General features: G+C 43.0%; 1 long non-coding RNA gene across 1 annotated transcript; it reads right to left on the bottom strand.

Annotated features, from left to right (window-relative positions):
• Positions 1 to 1,073: 1,073 nt before the first annotated feature.
• Positions 1,074 to 12,406, bottom strand: LOC143272384 (uncharacterized). The gene is made up of 3 exons (XR_013049898.1): positions 12,323 to 12,406; positions 5,887 to 6,047; positions 1,074 to 1,188 (listed from the first exon to the last, which is right to left on the bottom strand). It is a non-coding gene; the product is annotated as an uncharacterized LOC143272384 (long non-coding RNA).
• Between the last annotated feature and the right edge of the window lie 2,897 nt (positions 12,407 to 15,303).

The raw sequence follows: 15,303 nt of genomic DNA, 5'->3' as shown, positions 1-15,303 counted from the left end.
AGCCCTTGACGCTGTAGCCAGCGGTGCTTTCTTTTTACCCCATGCTTTCATAGGGCTTCCCCTTCTGGGACTCGAACAGCTGGGTTCTAGGAACCTGAGGACACACAGCACCACTGTGACATTTGTCAGCCTTCTTTCTAGCTGTTGGCTTGATTCAAGTCACATCAGTTTAACCCAAACCAACCCAGGGAAACTTGTTCAAAGCACTCATCCCCTAAATCCATGAGTGTTTGTGCCAGTCAGTGTAGTGATCACATTCCTGCCCGAATTAGAAGTTAAACTGGATGGCTGACATGCTCTGGCCTTTCTGTCATTGAGGGGAAGCTCATGGACATTCTCATGCCACTGACAGCTTCTCAAAGCCTCCTGGCTTAAGTTAGGTTAAGAGTGAAGGAAATAAACAAGATAGAAAGTCCAGAGCCCTAGTTTTTAATCTTGTTTTAACGTTAGCTGCTAACAAGGCCGGGTAAGCCAGGCCGTGCTGTAAGGTGTGTACCATCACACATGAGCTCTATCCTGGACTCGTTCTTGTGCCTATAAAACAGTTGTAACTCAAGTGAACAGTAGTCACAATTGTAACTCAAGTGAACAGTAGTCAATTTTTAATAAATCTGGAATGTTACAGATCGTATTTATATATGTATATATTGCAATAAATGTTGAAAAGCTTTAAAAAAGATTTATTTTTATAATTAAATGATGTTGTCTATGAAATTTTTCTGGAGATGCACACACACACACACACACACACACACACACACACACACACACACCCCTGTTCGCCAACTTAATGAACTCTTACATGGGACCAAATCACTCAACCCCAGTGTAGTGTTGCCCTCTTGACTCTAACAGCAAATGACCACGTGCACTCAGGGGTGGGGAGTGTGGCCATGGTACTGGGTGGAGGGTTGGGTTGTGGAATAGGATTGGATTATCCAGAGTCAGAAGTGAAAAATAATTTCTAGCTGCCTGGTTCCGGAAGGTGCAGTGTGCTGTCCCTGGAGCATTAAGTAACAATGCACAGCTATGACACACAGAGTGGATTGCTGGTGCAGCAGAACTCTTCAGAGGCTGGTGACATTGATCCAGGAGATTGATTGTGTGTACAGAAGAACTGACCTCACAAGGCAGGTGTGAGAGGCGACTTCCACTCGAGCGAGTCTCTAGATGGTTCTGCTCCTTCACCTGTAAACAGAGGGTAATAATGTCACACTCTGTCAGTCAACGTACCCAGAAAACAAGTAAATACACCCATGCGTACAGAAAAACAACTCAATAAACCCTGACAAACATCAACAGCCCATAGCCATCAACAACTCTTTTGCTCATCTATTCATTTATTCAGCAGGTGCTTGTCTGACCCAGGCGCCATGCTTTGTCCAAAGCTCTGTAACAGCTGTAAAATGATGTAAGCTTCAAGGAGTGAAAAGTCCTAGTTCAGGTTTCCAGTGAGTGGTAGATAAATTATAAGCGGAAGTGTGGAAATCAAGAATGATCTTCTATGAGTCCTCTATGATTACAATTACAATTACATTACATGCTTTGGTGCACAGTTTTCAAGGGAACAGTGTCAGTTCCTGCTTAATGGATTCTGTCCCTTGGGAGTTTATGAAATATATTTATAAAAGTTTGTAATATAAAATTTATTATTATGTACATTGTTGTTTTGTAGTACTTGGGATTAAATCTAGGGCCTTATACATGCTAGGCAAGTACTCTGCCATGAAACTATATCCCCAGCCTTTCAAATATATATATTTTTAATTTTGAGACAGGTTTCATTCACTTGACCAGGCTAGCCTTACACTTGCACTGCAGCCCTGACAAGTCTTAAATGTGAGATCCTCCTGCCTCAGCTTCCCAAGTAGCTGGGATTTCAAGTTTGTGCTACTGGGCCCAGCAGCTTTGCATTTTAAAAGGAAATACTTGGAACCTGCACAAGTCAAATACATATGCGATAGGTGGTATTTAATAAATTCTCTGACATGGAAAAATCAAGGAGAGGGTGAGCGTGGGGTGGATAGTAATAGGAGATTTTCATTACAGATGCTCTAGGTAAAAGGAAGTTTCTTCAGGTCAGATGGAAGCAGAACAAGCTTTCATTGTTCAGACATGCCTGAAGATAAAATCTCATAGGAGTTTTGAAGTTAACAGATTTGATGGTGTTATAGTGAAGCCGTTTTGCCTCATTATTTGGGGGCATTGCATGAAAGAGGGAAGCAAACTCAAGTCCTCTGGATGAGCGGTGCACCCCTTAAATGCTGAGTCATTTCTCTATAGTCCTGTTACGTGTATCTGGTATCTGACAACATGGTGACAATGTTATTTGCCACTGTCAAACTGTAGGTCAGTGACACACACGTTAGGAGTTTGTTTAATGTCACCTAATGTCTATTGCAACAGGATACAGGACTGGAAAGAAGAAATGCTTTCCGTTTTCTTATGTGATAATTAGGGCTCACTGTATTTCCGAAGAACAGTGTGTTAGAAAACCACAGTGAGGTTGAGAGTGGAGAGAGCCAGCAGCAGAGCGACAGGCAGTATGGACAAAAGCGTGTATTTACGCTTGCATGTCCGTGAGCTGAGGTGGCAGAAGTGGGCTTGGGCACCGCCATTTTTCACACATGCATATTTTGCTTCTACAGTTCTAGGACTTTGATACTTTTAAACTAATTATCCTTAGATTCTGTCTGTGTGTTCAACATTTCCAACCCTAAAGGGATGCATAAGATGAAGGACGGACAGATAGATGTAATTCTAAGACAAACCATTGCAGGTCTATGAAGCATGAGCTTTTCCAGCCTTTTGGCTACAGTGGGTCATATCCTTCTTGCAATAATCCGAGGGAATCTTTCCATATTGGTTTGAGATGCTTTAGTTAACGCCACCATTGGAGTCTCCAAAAGGATGTCATTTAACAATGGATCCTGGTATATGGGGTGGCAGACCAGGTGATAAGCATTGCAACACACAGCCTCATTCCCAGATACACACAGCCAAGCTCTTCAGTCATTGTAACCTCCCACTGGTCTCCTTTTTTCTTCATTATTTCCACCTCTAGTATCTTTTTCCCTGTTCTTTTTAATCTTTTCCAAATAATCATTTAAAATTTTCCTTTAATTGTGCATATTCCAGAACTAAAGCATAATCATCAATTTGTTAAATAAAATACTTCATGAATACCCTTACCCACACCCATGGAGTATTCTCAATTTTCTTCATAAAGAAAGAAAAAAAGATTGGAGATGGTGGCACACACATCTGTAATCCTAGCACTCAGGAAGTTGAGGCAGGAGGATTGTGAAATTGAGGCCAGCTTTGGTACATCGTGAAATCCTGTCTCAATAAAGTCAAATAAACAAAAACTAAACCAGAACACACACACACACACACACACACACACACACACACACACACACACACACACACACACGGTTGTGGGTGGGTAGGGGAGGGACAGGGAGAGGAAGAGGAAGAGACTGGACAATTGTAGAGAAATTTGTCAATTGTGTCAAATTTAGTGTTTGGGTGGTGAACCTCAGTCCAGAATTTCCTCATGTCTAGATGATTGTTTTTGGTGGTTGACAAAGAAATTATGTAATGGGAACCTGTATGTGGACTCTTAAGTCTGTGAGAGAACATTGTGAACTGAGTAGGAGTAGGTTAGAGGCCTTCTCTTCCTCCTTCCCAGGCGATTCATTTGAGTTTTTGTCTGGAGACAGGCTCCCAGTGGAAAGAGGGTGAGTGCTGAGTGTGGGGCGAGCTCTAGCACCAGAAAGGCTGGGCTTGCCACTTCCTCCTGGTCCTTGACCATCCCCCCAATCTTCCTTTGATTCTAATGTGAAGTCACATCTATAGACAAAACAATTCAGGGATGCCTGTGGGGGTAAAATGTTATAATCTCTCATAACTTCTGTGTCAAATATGTCTTAATTCCTCAAGGTGGCTTCTTTTTTCTTTTCTTTTCTTTTCTTTTCTTTTCTTTTCTTTTCTTTTCTTTTCTTTCCTTTCCTTTTCTTTTCTTTTCTTCTCTTTTCCTTCCTTTCTTTCTTCCTTCCTTCCTCTCTCCCCTTCTTCCTTCCTTCCTCTCTCCCCTTCTTCCTTCCTTCCTTCCTTCCTTCCTTCCTTCCTTCCTTCCTTCCCTCCCTCCCTCCCTCCCTCCCTCCCTCCCTCCCTCCCTCCTTCCTTCCTTCCTTCCTTCCTTCCTCTCTCCCTTCCTTTCTCTCTCTCTCTCTCTCTCTCTCTCTCTCTCTCTCTCTCTTCATTCTTTTCTATCTACAATGTAGTTTGTTCCCTTAAAAAATTACTGCATAATGAACTCCCCCCACAAAAATTCTTAGGCACTAAAGAATATCAGTAAACACACCATCATGCCCTGACTGTGAACTGAGTGAGTAGGAAGGCAGGTCTTGGTTGGTTGTAGGCCAACAGGCGTTTGTGATATTTTAGTGAGCAGGGTCTCTGTTCCCACAAGGGTAAAGAACACACCCTCAACTCATGGTTCTGGTGAGAAAAACAGCTGGATGGATGGATTTCTTGAAACTCTATACTCATGATTAGAAAGCACATTTCTTTTTTCTTCAGTATTAGTCTTTTGGGAAATGCATGTTGTACCTTAAGCCTGCAACATTTCCTAAGCTCCTTTATGGCACTGGATGGTGTGGATGGGGGAAATTATGTGGAGTCGACCAAGATTCCTAAGCCTGGGGGTCAGACACAGGATTTGCAAACAATCTCTTCACCTCATGCCTCATTTTTTCTATCTTCCCAATTGTGAGATTTTTTAAAATCGCTGTTTCCTGTTAAATTGGTAAGTGTGTTATTGCATATTGGAAGAAACAAATATTTCAGTCTAAGTTGGAGGATTCCTTGTGGGATTACTGCAGGGAGAATATCTACTGAGCTTAGCTATAGACCCAAAGAAACTGTTAATAATTAAGGATATAAGCTGGGTGGTGGTGGCATACACCTTTAATCCCAGCACTTGGGAGGCAGAGCCAGGCGGATCTCTTTGAGTTCGAGGCCAGCATGGTCTACAGAGCGAGATCCAGGACAGGCACCGGAACTACACAGAGAAACCCTGTCTTGAAACAAACAAACAAACAAACAAACAAATAAACAAACAAATAATTAAGAATGTAAGCTTGGTGATGGTGGCACATACCTTTAATTTCAGCACTTGGGAGGCAGGGGCAGGTGGATCTCTGTGAGTTCGAGGCCAGCCTGGTCTACAAAGTGAGTTCCAGGACATCCAGAGCTACACAGAGAAACCTCATCTCAACGCCCCCCAAAGGAAAAATAACTAAGAATATGAACCATATACAGGCCACATGCCTCCAATGTAAACACTGGGAGGTGGAGGCAAGAGGATCACTGCAAATTTGAGGCTACCTTGTTCTTCATAGTGAGTTTCAGGTCAGCCAGGGCTATACAGAAGGAGGCTTTGTCTCAAAAACCAAATAAGCACAGCAACAGCAACAGAATCACATCATCAAACAAACGGATCAATAAAAAAGAGACTATCAAAGGTTTGAGCTCATGTGCTACACCATGTCCTATACTAAGCAGATTATATGTAGTACTTCATTGACAGCTCATGGTGACATGAGGTAGAGACTTTATAGATACTGCTTTAATATAGCTGGAGAACTAAAGACAAAGGAAGAGCAAATACATTTGTGATTGATGGACTCCCACATGACCCATTTCTAATCAGAGGGCCGAAACATTGGAATGATCTGTGAGGACACCCTCGGTGCCAGGTAGTTCCCAGCTTGGCTCGCATTTAGCATGTGGGTGAGGGCATACACCGTCTCTGACCTTCAACATGTGTTACCTGCCCTTCTTGAAGCTTGCTTCTGCAGAGTCGTCTAGATAACTCACCCATGTTGCAACTTCTGATTGATGATTGCTTCTGCTGTAGGCTGGGAGCTCCTTGATGCTGGATTTCTTTTTGTTGACTATATTGTTTGCAGAACACAACCCAGAGGCAGGTGCATAGAGACACCAATGATTGGAATGAAGTCCAGCATGGTTGTATATATCTGTAACCACATTAGGTGGGAGAATTATGGGTTTGAGGCCAACCTAGGCTTCATAGTGAGACTCTTCCTCAAAAACCATCCACAAGCCAGGTGGTGGTGGTGCATGCCTTTAATCCCAGAATTTGGGAGGCAGAAGCAGATGGATTTCTGTGATTTTTGAGGCCAGCCTGATCTACAGGGCTAGTTTCAGGACAGCCAGGGCTACACAGAGAAACCTTGTCTTGAAAAACCAAAACCAAACCAAACCAAACCAAACCAAAACAAAAAACAAAATCCACAAAATGAATAAAAGTGACTACTTACATATCCAAACACACAATTTTCTCTTCTGGATGCTAGGCTTTCTTTGTGAAGGACAGATGACCTAGCTTGAATTGAGTAGGAACCAACATCTGGGTGAATGGATATGAGGATGGCCATATGCATGGATGGAAAGGGATACAGTAAGAAGAGAATACTTCTGTTGTGGGGAATTTGCTGACATCTATCCTGAAATGCTGGTAGAGTAATCTCTATCTTTTCAAGTCTCTCAGCCTTGAGATGGCCAAACTATTTAGCACAACTATTTCTTGCTGCTCTCAGGTACTTTCAGAACCTGTCTGGGCCTCATGAAACATCTTTTTCACATGTCTTACATTGTATATGGGCCCAGTGACTGTATCAGAACTGTTCAAGGGCGCTGGTTATTCCAAGCTGAGCTTTGACAGTGAAAAAACATTAGGACTGGGAGACCAGTCTGGAACTTGAGATAGAGTAATATCAAACAAGATGGAGGTTGGTATCATTTCCATCCCAGTGCTGGATACAGCCTTGGCCAGGTGCTGGGGTGGGGGGCAGGTGTGTGAGGCTTTGGAAACTTGCAAGGGTGTGGAGTGCACCACCCAATCTCTCAGTGGAGGATGGGAGTGAAAGCAGCAGATGTGCCTAAGGTTCTGTTTTCAGTTCCTCAAAGGGTCTTCTTGATCAAAGCAGTATGACGGTTGCTATGGCAGCTGCTATCTTGGTCCATGGGACACTCCCTCCAAAGGCAGCATTGCTTTTTTTAATATTCTCAGACCAGTCACCATGAAACTCAATAACTAGTCTGGGGTGGGGGGATGGGTGGGGAGATATGTGAGGGTCCTCAGTACTGTATCAAAGTGGAAGCTGTTGGCTAATAGTACTTTCCTAAAGGAATCTAACACTCTCAGTTGTTGTAGAGATCAATAGAATGTTCTCATTCTATGTCCACACTTAGATCCTTATTGCAATTTAAAAACATAGCAGGTAGAAAACACTGGCTTTGAATCTCAAGTCTGTGTCTTAGTAGCCAGATCTTATCATTCAATCTCCTATTAATTAAGCAGTTAGTAATTTTTTTGGGGACAGTTTCTGTATGTAGCCTAAGCTGGTTTGAGCTTGAGGACTTCTTGCCTTAGTTTTTCTAGCATTGGGATTATAGGAGTGTACAACTACCCTGAGTCTATCATTCCGTCTCCATCTTTTCATTTCCTCGTTTGTTAAATGAGTCATTTGATTTCTAAGTTTTTCCACTGGGATGTTGACTGATCCTTTGTTTCTGGAATCAGCAATTGTATCCAAGAACCAGTGAAGGAACAGCATTAGTTTTGAATTGGGCCTCTCCATCAGGCCAAGTTGGACTTAACTGATTGTATAATCTTAGACATGACATTTATTCCTTCTGAATCTTAGCCTCCCTATCTTTTTATAAAGGGAATGATGCAAGTTGCTTCAGGGGCTTCTTGAAGATGGCATGAGTTGGGACACTGTATCCGTTCCTGTTAGCAGAGCAAAACTGTTACAAGTTGGCGTCTGTGGAGCCACCTCAGGGTAGAAGGTCTCTCTGCTGGTTTTCAATTTGGTCATCAATGTTTTACAGCTTTGTCTTAGGTCGGGGGCCACTTCTCATTTGCTCTTGAACCCATGGTGGAATCAAAGCTTATGAATTTATGTAGATGGCTGACAGAGAGTGAGAATCATTATTTGTTATCCATTTGAGCTTACAAACTAATGTTCTAAGCCTTAAGCTTTATTCTTTATTAGCTCTGTAATACTCAAATATGAGAACTCTAGCACTGGCTTCTTCATCTGTGAGCCACAGCTAAGAGCGCCTGAGTGTGGGGTATCAAACCTTAAGGTGCCATGCAGGGGACAATGCCAGTCAGCCTTCCCTACTGCGTTACCCCTCTTCTGTCATTTCCTTTCTGAGTCTATGCAGAGAGTCTCAGAGCTCCAGGAACACAAAAAGGCCCATCCAGATTTGGGAGGTGGAACCTTCCATGAGATACTCAGTCACACAGGAGACATGATAAGGACGACCCGATCTTGAAACAGTGCAGGCAGATGGAAGGACAGAGCAAGGAGGGGGGAGGAGGCAGATGCTGGGAGAGAAGAGTGAGGGCACGCGGACAAGGAACAAGAGGAATGGGAAGGGGCAGGAGCGTGGCACCTGCGGGGAGCAACGCGAGGAATGAGGTTTCTTAGGGTGCAAAGACAATGTGTTGGGGTGTGTCTGTAAGGAATCTTTCAGGGAAGAAGACATCAGGAAGAGCCAAGGCAAGGCACATGACAGGTAGCAAGGACATTCTTTAGGAAGAGCTCTCTCCTTCCCCTACTCTCTTCTCTTAGCTACATCTTGCCTACAACCTTGAGTGGCTTACACCAATCTGCATGGTCTTCTCCAATGCCTGCAGCTACAGCATCTGAGCAATACGTGTTTACCGAGGTCACAGGCCTCTCCGCAGCTCTATCTGGCACACTGCCTTCTCCCTTGCTGTGGTGGTGAGCTGTCTGTGCCCACTCAAGGGGGACACTTCCACCTGTGTCGCCTGCTGTCTCACCTGGCTGGGGACATTGTTCCAGAAGTTGCTCCTTTTATGCTGCACTGCATTTTTCACCTCTGCTGGATCCTTCTTGTCAGCATCAGCAATGTTGCCATTTCCCTGAATTTCACATATATTTTCTTTCTTCCTTTTTTGGTTTTTAGAGGCAGGGTTTCTCTCTGTAGCTTTGGCACCTCTCCTGGAACTCACTCTGTAGCCCAGGCTGGCCTCAAACTCACAGAGATCCGCCTGCCTCTGCCTCCTGAGTGCTGGGATTAAAGGTGTGTGCCACCGCCGCCCGGCCACATATATTTTCTGTAGATACCTTTCTCTTTCTATTCTTTCCCTAGTTACGGCCTCATTCTCTCCCTCCATTTTCTACTTCTTTCCTGGAAATACTTTTCCATGCATTCTGTGTCAGATCTTCTCCCTTTCATTTTCTCTTGAATCCCTTTTGATCAAATCCTTGCCCTTGCCTTCTGTAGAACTTCCCTCTTTTAGTTTTCCAGTGATCCTCACATCGCTGAATCTGTCAGGCTATCTCTATCCTAATCTTCGTGACCTGTCATCTTCCATCAATGCAGCTGAAATACTGATCCCCTTTGTAACATTTTCCCTGGACTATCCTGGATTCTAGTGTATCTCCATCTTCCGAGTGTCTCTCAGTCTCAGTCTCTCCTTTCTGCCTTCTTTTTCTGGTCTTTCCTCATTTTGCCAGCTTGCTAATACTGGAATGCCTCCCAGATCAGGGCTTGGATTTCTCTAGCCATGCTCTCCAGCTGATCATGATGGCATCTCTGTTTCCAGGATTTGCCTCTTTGTCCTGACTCTGGACATAGCATTCAGCTGTCCACCTGACATCTCTGCTTGGTTATCCAATAATTGTCTCAGAATCAGCATGTTTGAGAAAGATCTCCTAAGGCCTCAGCAATCAAGACGCTATCTCCTGGCATCAGGACAGTCAATTATTTCAATGGAGTTTGAATAGGAAACTTAGATGTAGGGTCAACTTATATGATCAGTCGAGTTTCACAAAATAACTCAAATCAATCCCATGGAGGAGGGAAGTCTTTCTAAGCAGATAGTGCATATCCATATGGAAAAGAAGGAACCTTGAGTCTTACTTCACAGTATGCACAAAATAAATTCTAGAGAGTCTTGGCTTTTTTGCCCAAACCTGTGCCTTCTATTGGCATCAGATTTCTAGTTAAGACAACTGGGTCCTTCTAATTACAAGCTGAAGAATCCCAGTTCACCCTTGAATCTCAACAGATGCCCTGTTGGTGTGTTCTGTCAGTCTGAGTTCCTAAGTAGCGCCATGTCTTGTTTGGACTCCTGCCCACATCCATTCTTGTTTTTTTTTTTTTTCCAAGACAGGGTTTCTCTGTGTAGCTTTGCACCTTTCCTGGGACTCACTTGGTAGCCCAGGCTGGCCTCGAACTCACAGAGATCCCCCTGCCTCTGCCTCCCGAGTGCTGGGATTAAAGGCATGCGCCACCACCGCCCGGCATCCGTTCTTGAGAATTTGTCAGCAGAGTGCCCAGATGAAGCCAGATAAAATATGTCATGCGAAATTTATTCTCCCCCCACCACCAGTACTCCCTATCACTAAGCTTTATTCCCAGGTCTCCCCCACCCCCATTTTTAAATTTGAAGCTAAACAACCCTCACTCATTTGAAGTCAAATTAATTCTTTTTGTGATTCTGGAGGGTCTGCTTGACCTGCCTTTCATCCCTGTAGTCATGAGCTGTGCACACATCAGCCACAGGTATACCTTAGGGCTTTCCATTGCTATTCGTCAACATCTGAGATAGAACCTGGTGTATTTTGGATATTTAATGGACGTTTGTTGAATGAAAGCATAAACTGGAAATCAGGTCCTTAAGTTTACAGTTCCCCCAAATTTGATAGGATTTGTTCAATTTCCCTATATATGGCTTGGCTGTTTGCTGGATTATAAGAACATTAATGGCAGGAACTATGGATCATTTCTCACATGACTTTGTATTCTCCACTATTAGCAGCATCAGGAAGGGCATATGGGAGTCTTCTCTGAGTCTCCTGTATTATGTGTCATATCATGTCAACATATCAGTGTTTATGAGGTCCACTTATATTTGAGTCTTAGTGAATTTATGTTCTGGGACAGTGATATAATTATGACTTATATTTTCATAACTACTTTGATCACAATTGCAAGCAAAAGCATTGAAGATATTTTCTATAGAGTAATTGACTAGCATGAGATAGAGTGGGAAAAAAGAATGAATTTCTGGAAGCCACAAACTACTTTCAGTAGTTAGAGAATCTGAGGCAAACCTTTGCCAGTTTCTCATCTATTGCCCCCAAACCTGAACAGCACTGGAGATTGAACCTGGAGCCTATGCATGCTTGGCAAACATTATCATTGGGCTGTGCCTTTAGCTTGGACTGGATCCTTCTGTTAATGTTTATTTAATATCTGGTAAGGTATAGAGTGTTCAGGCAAACTCTACCTTAGTTCTTCACGCTTCATATCAAGTCTAGAAACCTTTTGTTAAAACTTGGGATCACTAGCCAGGCATAGTGGCACACACCTTTAATCCCAGCACTCAGGAGGCAGAGGTAGGTGGATCTCTGTGAATTCAAGTCCAGCCTGGTCTACATAGTGAGTTCCATGACAGCCAGAGCTTCAAACCCTGTCTCCAAAAATAAAACAACCAACCAAACAACCAACCAACCAAACAAAAAAAAAACCCCAAAAAACAAAACAAAACAAAACAAAAAAACAAAAAGCAAAACAATAAAAAAACCCAACAAACAAACAAACAAACAACTTGGGATCACTTTTGAGGGTGCAATTTGTAGTTTAGTATTATCTAGAGAGCACTATCTGATAGAAATAGAATATAAGACATATATAAAATTTAATAATTTCTAATATCCCCATTATAAAAATAAGCCTGTGAAATTAAGCTTATGACTATATTGATTTAACCTAATACATCCATAAAGTTATCATTTTGACATGTAATTAAAATGTAAATTGTACCATAGCATTTATTAATTATACTTATATTGTACAAACTCTTCAAACTTTGGTGTTAAAAATACTGTAGCACATCTCAGTATGGACTTCCCTTTCTTCACAAGGGTACCCAGTAAAAACAGCACTTCTATGAGAAGATAAAAGGGCCTGGCATAGACACTAGTTTACTGGGGGCCTGGTTGTAAGAAAGAACAAGATGTTGCTGGGTTGACACAAGAGAAGAGTTAAGTCTTAGACTCATCAATAAATTTGCCATGACTAAGTGCAAATCACAAACACGTGTCCATCTTGGCTTCCCCTTCTTCCTGTTTCCTTTCCTACCCAGCATCAATCATCTTTACCTCCCCTTCCTCCTCCTCCAGCTCCCTCCACCTCTTTCTTAATTTCCTTCCCTCCCTCTCCCACTTGTCCCCTCTCCATTTACCTTTTCTCCACAATGATTTATTTGACTTGTTAACTTCTCCAGAAGCAAATTTTAGGAAGCATAGTTGACCCTGGAAATTCTCTCTTTTAAAAAGAAAAGTTTTAATTAATTCTTTGAGAATTTCCTGCATTTCCTTCACTAACTCCTTCCAAATCTACCCCTACTTTTCTAAGCCCCAACTTCACACCCCTTTTTATTTTTAAAATGACCCACTGACTCCAGTTTCTGCTGTCTGTGTACTCCTGGGTGTGAGGTCATCCACTGGAATATGCTGGACCCAGCAGAAGTTGAACTCTCCGTCCCCTAGAAGTCATCAGTTGTTCATAGCTCCTCATTAGTGCTGGGGGGCTCATGCACCCTTTTCCACTTCAAAATTCTTTCATTTATAGACAAAAAAGTTACAAATGGAAAGCTACCACTCATTCGAAGTCACAGAGGATCCCACTCTGAGATGTAGACATTAAAGCTGGAAAGGAACTTCAAGATCCCTGATGCAGCTCTTTGTCTTGCTGACAGGTGTGGAGGGGGCAATCACACACCTGAGGGAACCAGGACTGGGCTGGAGGAATGTGGATGACTTCAGGAGGTGGTGGCTTAGCTCTCGTCCCAATCTGTGACACTAAACTCCATTGCCTACTATCAAGAAGTTCTAATTTTTACCTACTATCTTTTTGTCTCAGTATAATCTATACACTGCGCTTAAGAGGTCTAGGCTTATTTACTATCCAGTAATTGACACCCCGCTCTGCACCATGAGTGTGGGCCTGCCTCTTCTCTCTCATTAACAGGCAAGCCCCACAGTGTGCTAAGAATCTCTCTGACCTGCAGATGGGACACCCTCCTTGCTATGGGTGGGGAGTGTCATGGCAGGGCCTTCCTAGTTTTCCTTAACAGATCTCCTCCTTTTCCTTCCTTCTTCTTCCTCCTCTCATTCATAATGTAGCTCTGGCTGGCCTGGAATTCACTCTGTAGACCAGAGTGGCCTGGAATTCGCAGAGACCTGCTTGCCTCTGCCTCCTGAGCTTGGGGATTATTGTTTTGTTTTCTCCCATCTTTTTCTTGTCTTCCATCTTTAATTCGCCTTCCTTTCTTTTCTTTCTCTGTTGCATCTTTTCCCTCCTGTGTCTACCACGAGACTCATGGGATTTGGTGTCAAAGACATAGTCCCTCCTGCACATCACTGAAAGCAAATGTGCTCATTCACTGGCCAGCTTCACTGGGCTTTGAGTATGAGGCCTGCGGTGTGTCCAGCTCTACACTGCTCCTTTTAATCTTCACAACTTCTTGCCTTTCCAGTGATTGCCATCATTATATGCATCATATATGAAAGAAATCGAATCCCATGCAAGGTAAAGAACTTATACAGGCAGTACATGACATTGTTGAAGGCTGACTCCACACTATTTTAGAGTAGAAGGCATGTATGTTACTTACCAAGAGAAGCAGTTCTTGTGTATTTGATCTTTAATTCATGTTGACTTGAGCTTTCCAAATTTGACACAGCCATCTTTGGGCAGATGAACACCTGTGGGCCAACTCATAAATTTAGAAGGAAGGTCCTTGAAAGCTAAGTTAGCCTTTTGGCTGTCTGCATTGTACTGGTTTCCTAGCTCTACCCTAACAAGGAGCCAAACACTGGGGCTTAAAACAATAGGAAGTTATCCTCTCACAGTTCTGAAGGTTACAAGTCTTAAGCAAAAAGGTATTGGTTGGGTTGGTTTCCTCTGGCTACTTTGAGGGAGAAGCCATTTCATACCTCTTTCCCAGCCTTTGGTTGCTCCAGGCAGTCCTTAATCTTCCTTGACATGCTGCTGTGTTACTTCAGTCTGTCTCCAAGGTGATAGGGTGCACTCTCTGCATGTCTCCACATCATTAATCTCTCTCTCTCTCTATAAAGAAGCCAAACATTGGATTTAGGACTCATTTGGATCCAGTATTGGGGAAAGCATGGGCCTATGGGACATCCTCAGTTAGTACGTCCACACAAGATATGTCTTTTTAATATGCTTTATCCACACAAACATTCCTTATAGTATCATGCTAATATGAAAGTTAAGCAGACATCTCACTAGGCAGGAAACACTTGTTTGGGCAGAAATGCTGCTGCAGGGTCCCACTGGGAAGTCTTTGGTGAGGACGCTTTGGAAACTTTCTGTCTCAACCAAAGTCTGCAGTGATGGTCTTCAGCTGTGGCAGCCTGGGATATTGGCATTGATGGAGGTTCAGGAGGTCCTTGAGAATGTAGGCCAACAGCTAGTGTTGACAGATGGGCCTATGTGGGCCCAGCGACTGTGGGAAGCTCAACAGCAATCGAAGCCAGGGCCACACAGAGTCTCAAGTCCCCTTGCTGATGGATAGCAACACAAAAGCTGGAGAAGCCATGTCTCAGGAGCATTGCAAAGTGATCCTAGAGAGCATTCCCAAATTTTGTATCATTTTATCGGCAGTAGCTTTGTGCTACCAAGGCTCACAGCTTGAGGCTGATTCACTAGCCTATCAACACCACCACCTTGGGGTTAGTTCATTAGTATATCAAGGTCTGTCCTGGGCTTAGGTCTTATCTGAGTTGCTTGGTGACCTGCCAGGGGCTTGCTTCTGAGGCTTAGGTCTTATTAGATCTACTTAGTGACAAGCTTAGGCATATTATTTTAAGTCACACAAAATGGTTTTTAAGTTATGTTCCCAATAAGCACAGTCTCATCTTTGATGTGACCTCCACCCACTTTGTCCAAATAGTTATTGCATAATTATAATATGATGCCAAAACTAAGCATTTGACATTGGCACAATGTGTGTATGCAACTCTAAACCATTTTATCACATATCTAGACATATATAACCACTACTGAAATCAAGACAGTGATTCCATGACCACGATAGTCACATCTGCTTTTTTTGTCCCTACATCCCTAGCTCCTAGGAATCTGTGATCTGCTCTCCTCTTTAATAGTGTAATTTCAAGAATGTTAAATAAAAAGATT

Source organism: Peromyscus maniculatus, chromosome 3 (genome assembly GCF_049852395.1).
Source record: "Peromyscus maniculatus bairdii isolate BWxNUB_F1_BW_parent chromosome 3, HU_Pman_BW_mat_3.1, whole genome shotgun sequence".
NCBI classification, from domain to species: domain Eukaryota; kingdom Metazoa; phylum Chordata; class Mammalia; order Rodentia; family Cricetidae; genus Peromyscus; species Peromyscus maniculatus.
This window is presented reverse-complemented; position numbering and strand designations above follow the sequence as displayed.